A 7,240-nucleotide genomic window follows, 5' to 3' on the forward strand; every position below is an offset into this window, starting at 1 on the left:
GTAGGTGTCGACACCACAGTCCCCCAGTTTCTTAATGAGAACGGGGTGAGAGACAGTGTCAAAGGCCTTCCGAAAGTCCAGGAAGACTATGTCCACTGCTACCCTGCATCTAAGGATTTGGTGACCTGGTTGTAGAAAGCCACCAGGTTGGTGTCAGTAGAGAGGATGAGTGGGGGAATGGGAGGTAGGGAAGTGCTGCTGAGCATGAAGGGGAAGGGAGGGTGGTAGTGGGGGTAGGGTAGAGGGTTCTTACCTTATTTAGGGACTTTAAAAAAGTCCCCAGCTACTGTTTCCACAGTGCGTTCTGCCCACCCAAGTGGGGTGGAGGCTGGGAGTCAGGAAATGAAGCCATCCCTACAGCGCTGGTCACTACTGTGAAACAGAACAGTGCCTGACGGCTGCCATGATGCTCCCTAGTGGCCCCCTTGATCCTGCCCTGCTTCTACTCTAGCCTTCCAGGGTCTCACATTTCCTACCATGCCCTGATGTTAAAAAGTAATGAGGGAGGCTGTCCTCGGAGGCTGGCGAGCCCAGGCTGCTCTCTGTCTCTGTCCTTCTCTTGGGCCCAACTTGGACCATCTGAGTTTAGGCTTCCAACTCTCTCCCTTTGGGTCACAGTCTCTTGGCCTTAGGGCTTTCAACCCCACTGGCCCAAATTGCCTTAAGGGCTAAATCCATAACCTCCTTCGGCCCCTATAGCCATGCTCGTGTCTCAAAGATGTTGCTCTGTCCCCAGTTTATAGGAATCACAGAAAGTAGGGTTGGATGGGACCTCAGGAGGTCACATCTAGTCCAACCCCCTGCTCAAAGCAGGACCATCCCCAACTAGATCATCCCAGCCAAAGCTTTGTGTAGCTGGTTTTTGAAAACCTCCAAGGATGGAGCTTCCACCACCGCTCTGAGTAACCTGCTCCAGTGTTTTACTATGCTCCTAGTGAGAAAATTATTCCTACTATCTAACCTAAACTTTCCTTGCTTCAGCTTGAGACTGTTGTTCCTTGTTCTGTCATTTGCTACCACTTAGTTCAGTCCTTTTGTGGAGGCCTCAGCCCTCTTGGCTTTAGTCCCCCTTTACATTGACTGCAGGCCACCAGCCCTGGTCCACTGATTCAGGCCCAGCTCTCTCAGCCTCAGCCCTCTCTGTATCTCTGGGCCCCTTGATCCTATCTTGTGCCTCAGCTCAAGGCCAGGCTACTCTCAGTTTATCTCATCCCCCTCAGTGTCCCAGACCCAGGGCGAGGCTTCTCTCTGCTGGGTGCCATAGCAGCACCCCTGGTCTCCAACCTACCCCTATCAGACACATCCGGTCCTCCAGTATAAAGTAGAATAAAAAATACAAGCAGCTGTTTCAAACTCAAAGTCTGTCCCTCCAGGTCATTATATTACTGCCCAGCCACCTCCCCATGCTCTGGCTCGCAGTGCTGGGTGTACCTGGCTTGCCTGCAGTTCCCACTCACAAGCCTGAGCTGGCAGGAGCTCCTCTCCCTCCCAAATTGAGGCTGCTCTGCCTCTCTCCCTCAGGGGCTCCGACTTACATCCCTGTCTCCTCCCCTTCTGGTTAGGTGCCCCATGACCGGCCACAGATGTGCCCCCTCAACCTCCAGGGCAGCTTACTGCCAATGCCCTTTCTGCCTAACCAGTGCTCTGCCCTACTCTCTTCTGCCCTATTCTACTGTGCCCCACAATAAGCATTTGCAGTGTATGGGTCCCTGACTGTCTGCTCCCCTGTGGTCAGCCCATAGCCTACTGTTTTCCCCTAGCTGAGGGCATCCCTGCTGCTGCTTTGGTCTTCAACTAACAGGAATCCCTGGCTTCCAGTTACATAATCCCACATCTCCTGTTTAAAAATCCTGGATTCACCTGCAGGGACTACTATACAGTTTCTCTTCACCATCTGTGGGGCACCGCTATTCTATTTTCAAATTCTAGTTTTAAATTCATATAGCTTTTGTCTGCCCCTGTGTTTCATAGTTTTAGTGATCACTTTTATGGTCTACCATATTACTGGGTTTCATTAGATCTTTCCTGAGCTGGGGGCTAATGCTTTTCATCTGGAGAGCAGCAGTTTTCTTTACGTGTGCCTCCATTTTCATTTTTCATTGCGCAACAGACCAACTGGGCCCAATTACACTGGTTCGACCTCACTGACTTTCTTTTTTTTTGAAGATCAAAAGAAAGTCCAACCTGGGGAGAGACATTAGCTCTTTGATGTCACTTACACTGAAAAGAATCTGAAACTCTGAGTTGTTGCATTTGAGATGTGAAGTATTCATAAGTAGACACTTTATATTTGCTATTTTATTTCTAATCATATTTGTAATGTCACAGCTCGTGGAAATGCTTCACAGGTAAATAGTGCTTATTTTTTCTGTAAATGTATTTCCTGCTCCTTACAGCCAGTTTTTGCCAATTTACAATCCCATAATTAAATTATTCTTTGTCCACTCATGGCAGTCTTCTTTTACAGCAGTTCTCTATACCTTTTTGTGGAGCTGAAGTGTGCTTATGGCCACAGTCAGTAACAGGTATGGGTGATTGTTGGTGTGGTGTAAGTTACTTAATGTTACCTTGGATAAATGCTTTTTATTTCTACAATTAATTTCTTGTGGCACATAATCTGGATCTTAATTTAGGATGTGCCTGTACCATAAATAAATGTAGGTGGGTGGGAAATGGACGGAGCTTTTGCGGGCTCTTTTGCCTCTGCATTAGCACAAAGAGAGAGAGTGCCCACAGCCAGAGTCCCTGCTGCAGAATGCTGCTGAAGCCCCACATGTCTGCAGATCTGATCCAGTGCTTCCATGGCTTGGATCTGATGTACAGGCTGTAGGTTGCTAACCTCTACCTTATCGTTCTTAGGTTAGGCTTTCCATGGTGAAGTGACTGCTTTTTTTCCAAAAAGCTTTGTAGCCAGTGATGCCTGTAGGTCAGATATCACTCTGGGCAATAGCTGAACTAAGGACAGGTGACCAGGACTTTGCATCTGGCTTTGTAAGGCTTCATAGCTGCTCATACACCAATTAAGAGCCTGACTCTTCACTTACTGAATGCAATGGCAAAAGATCAGGCTGTAATTAAGGGCTCTTTTGGAAATGTCCTGCTATCTTTCCTGTGCTTGGGGAAGTATAAATAGGGACATAATTCACCAGGGTCATGTGCAGAACACAGGCCTGGACATCCATTTTATGGGCAGAGCACAGCACCCCCTCCCACCATGAAACACACCTCTAATTGGTCGAGGGGCCTTGGTAACCCTGCCCCTCACTGATGATTGACTGCCAGGGCTGCCTGTCATGTGACCTCATCCCTCACTATTGATTGGCTGCAATGGCTGTCTGTCATGTAGCCCAGCCCTTCACTGCCGATTTCCCACAAATTCAGTAGGTCCCTAACTATAAATTATCTTCTTAAAGTTGACTCCTATGGTGTACCCCTCCACTGGACGCATGCTACACAGTTACAAGTGATTTCCCTTATACTTACAACCCTCACTTAGTGCTCTTAATTGGTTCCTGAAAAAATGAGCCTTAAGGAAAACAAGTGTTAAGCGAAACCAAAAGTATTTGAGGACCCAAGATGGTGACCAAAATTGTTTTTAATGACCCAACATGGTGACCGCATGCATTATAGTGAAACCTGCTGAGCGCTAAGTGAAATCAGGTATCGATTTCAAATGAGCATTATAGCGAAATAGCGCTAAGTGAAACAGCGTTAAGCGGGGGTTCCCTGTAAAGGAACTTTTGTAAACTTAACAAAAAAGTCATACCTCCAACATGACCAAGCAACTGAAACAAACATTTCATCAAAGGAAATAAATCTATTTGCAAATTTACAGCCATGTGTGTCACACCGAAGTTAATGAGCAATGCGTACACGCAGGTGAGAAAGAGGCTGATTTTGCTGGTATTCCATAGCCCTATCAGAGCAGTATTGGCTCCTGGTTGCTCTTTGAAAGCACTGAGAAATAAGGGTACAATTAAATGTTCCTTTCTAACCACTGGACAAGAACGAGAAGAATAACTCTTTAATCCAAGCCATTTCCTCTTTCTAAAAGGAAATAAAACTGACTAGGGTATCCCCGTTTTTACCCATTTTACACAAATTTAGCATTAAAGTTTCTGTTTTTATAATCCCCATAGATCTTCTGTCAGAATGAAATATAGATCTATTTCTTTTCTTTTTGATCTTAACATTTGTAAGTAATAAATAATTGATTGCCAAAGGAATTCTGGGACTATATTCAGCCTTAAATTGAGCACTAAACTATTTGCAAATGTACTTAGGCAGCAGCCCAAAAGATACATCAAAAGAGTGTCAATTGGATATTGGGAAGTGAAGTGTCACCGTATGTTAGAATTAAGAAGCATAAAATATCTGTAGAGAGATAAGAACTGTCAGATCTACTACCAGTAAAAACAAGAAAAGGCATGTTTTTATAGAAGGATATCAGCTTTTGTTCAAGCAAGACCATGCATTCAACTTCATGATGACACTCCAGATTGCATTAAGTTAATCAATTGTTTTGTTTGTGATTAAGTAACTGTTTTGTTTGACAACCAGGGACCAAATTCTACAGTGGATTTAAAAAACTAATAGAGGGTTGGTCAATCCAGTTATGGTCCATAGAACAAGTCTAGTTATTGGGTAGGGGGATGGAATCATGTCTAGATTGCTGTTACAGCAGTGCAGTCAAGGCAAAGCTGAAATAACTTTAAACTAGCTAACTAAGATACTGGTCTTGCCATATGTGGGCTGCAAAATCCACCCAAGAGGCCAGGTAAATAAGCCTGCACCATGTTGCATTCTGGTGGGCTGGGCTGCTACCAGTATTCAATCTAGGTAGATTGAAGCCACACTGCTCTGCTGTCACTACCGTGACTGCGGCTTAGATCTATCCCCAGTCTCCCATCCAATAGCTGGACTTGTTCTGTGGACCAGAACTGGAGCTGACATAGGTACGTGCAATTCTTCTTGCAGAGTCAAGGCTCAAAGCAATTTCTTTCCGGTCTACAGCAGCTGCTAAATTAGATACAAGTGGCTTAGCCAGTGGGGTCTCTGTTAGGTTTGTTTCAGTGAAATCTCTATAGGCCAAATGTATCGAGGAGCCAATGCTGGGACTACTGCCACTGCTGGCCTGCTAAGCAACCCTTGCAAAGCCAGGAGGCCAGGGCACTTAAGGGAGCCCACCCCTGCCTCAGCCCTGAAATGATCTGTAGGCAAGGCAAAGGCCCCCATGGGGACACTTGCATGCCTGTACACAAATGCTAGGAGCTTGGGGAATAAACAGGAGGAACTTGTCCTTGTGCTTAACACAAATAATTACAATGTCACAGGGATAACAGAGACCTGGTGGGACTCCACCCATGACTGGGCCACAGGTAGAGATGGCTATATCCTGTACAGGAGAGATCAAGTAGACAAAAGGGGCAGGGGGTGGGGGTAGGTCTCTGTGTCAAGAAAAGCTACACATTCCTGCAAGCTGACATTGGCACCCAGGGTGGATGACTGGGTTAACCCTCTGGGTTAAAATCTATGGGGAACACAGCACAGGGGACACAATGGTGGGAGTCTATTACAGACCTCCCACCCAAAGTCAAGAGCTTGACCAGGAGTTTGCCAGGGAACTGACTGAAGCTGCACGCTCCCAGTGCATGGTTGTCATGGAAGACTTCAACTACCAGACATCTCGCGGGAAGAGCGCTCGGCCAAATTCAAACAGTCGCAAAGCTTTCACTCATGAGTGGATGAGCTCTATCTGATGCAAGAAGCTTACAGGCTGATGCGAGGTAAAGTGTTGCTTGACCTGGCAATGGGGGACGACCTAATCAGTGACCTAACAATTGAAGGGAAGCTGGGTGACAGTGACCATGAGCTGATCACCTTCACCATCTACTGTAAAGCTGGCAAGTCAGTCAGCAATACAGAAGTCCTCGACTTCCGGAAAGCTGACTGACAAGCTCAGGAGGCTTGTCAGTCAGGCCCTAAAGGACCACAACCCAAAGGGGAGGGGAGTTCTGGATGAGTGGTTGCTCCTCAAGGGAGCGATCCTGGATGCACAAGTAAAGTCTATCCTGTCTCAGAGGAAAGGCAGCAAGAGGGCACAGCAACCCGCTTGGCTCTGCAGGGAACTAGCATACCTCCTGCGTCTAAAAAGAAAGACCTACAAAGGATGGAGGACTGGATCCACCTCCAAAGAGGACTATTCTGCACTGGTCCAGACCTTCAGGGAGTGAACCAGGAAAGCCAAGGCTTTGACTGAACTCCAACTAGCTACAAGTATCTGTGAGATCAAAATCTTAAAGTTTATGCTGCCAATGCAGAGAGAGTTGAAGCTGGCATGTGCAGAAGAGCTCCTGAATGGAAATTTCCACAGTGTGCCCAGCACGTGTCCCCTGGGCGACCTCAGGAGTTGTCAATCAGCAACGACCTACTTTCCAGCCCTGTGCAAGCTCAGTTACTTCACCAGGCTTGTTCTGAGGCATGCCTGGTTAGTAACTGCGTGAGGTAATCACTCTGGAACCTTCTTACAACTAAGTGCCCTGATTGGCCAAGGGGTAGCTTTAAAAGACCTGTGAGCCCCCACCTGGGGGGTGGGTTGTTTGGAGTGGGTGGGTTGTGTGGGCGTTCGGAGTGTGTGGGTTTTTGGTTTGGAGTTAGGGGTGTAGTGGTTGGTGTGAGAGTTAGGAGAGACCGTGCTCTGTCTGGAAGCAGAGGCTGCCTAAGGCAGGGACTGTGAGGCAGAAGGAGAGTTTGGGATTCGATCCCCTGGTTCTCTTCATACTTCATACAGCAACTTACCTCCTCGCTTCGTTTTCCTCATATCGGTTCTTTGGGTTACTGAACTATTTTGGCTTCGACTTCGACTTTGATCTTGGATCGTCCTCACTGCTTCGACTCCGGCTTCGTCTTCCACTTACCTAGCTTCCGACCTCGGATGCCATCTCCGACCATCCGTTTGTCCTGTTGGACTGGCGTCACGACTCCGTTCTTCATTTCAACGCGTTACAGTTCTGTTTGTTTGTCGTTCCTTACATGAGCTGTTGACCAGCCCTGGGACTTAAGGAGTGGGCAGCCACCCCATCCCTCACGGGATAGAACGCAAGGGCTCACTCCAGAACCCCGTGGGCCAACAGACCCCTCTGTTGTACTTGTGTTTTACTGTAACTGAAGAAGCAGCTTTGCCTATGCCTAAAGCGTAAGTTCAATAAATCCAACTTGTTATTGAAACCATACGCTTCCG

Source organism: Crocodylus porosus, unplaced genomic scaffold (assembly GCF_001723895.1).
Source record: "Crocodylus porosus isolate Cpor-Errol unplaced genomic scaffold, CroPor_comp1, whole genome shotgun sequence".
NCBI classification, from domain to species: Eukaryota; Metazoa; Chordata; order Crocodylia; family Crocodylidae; genus Crocodylus; species Crocodylus porosus.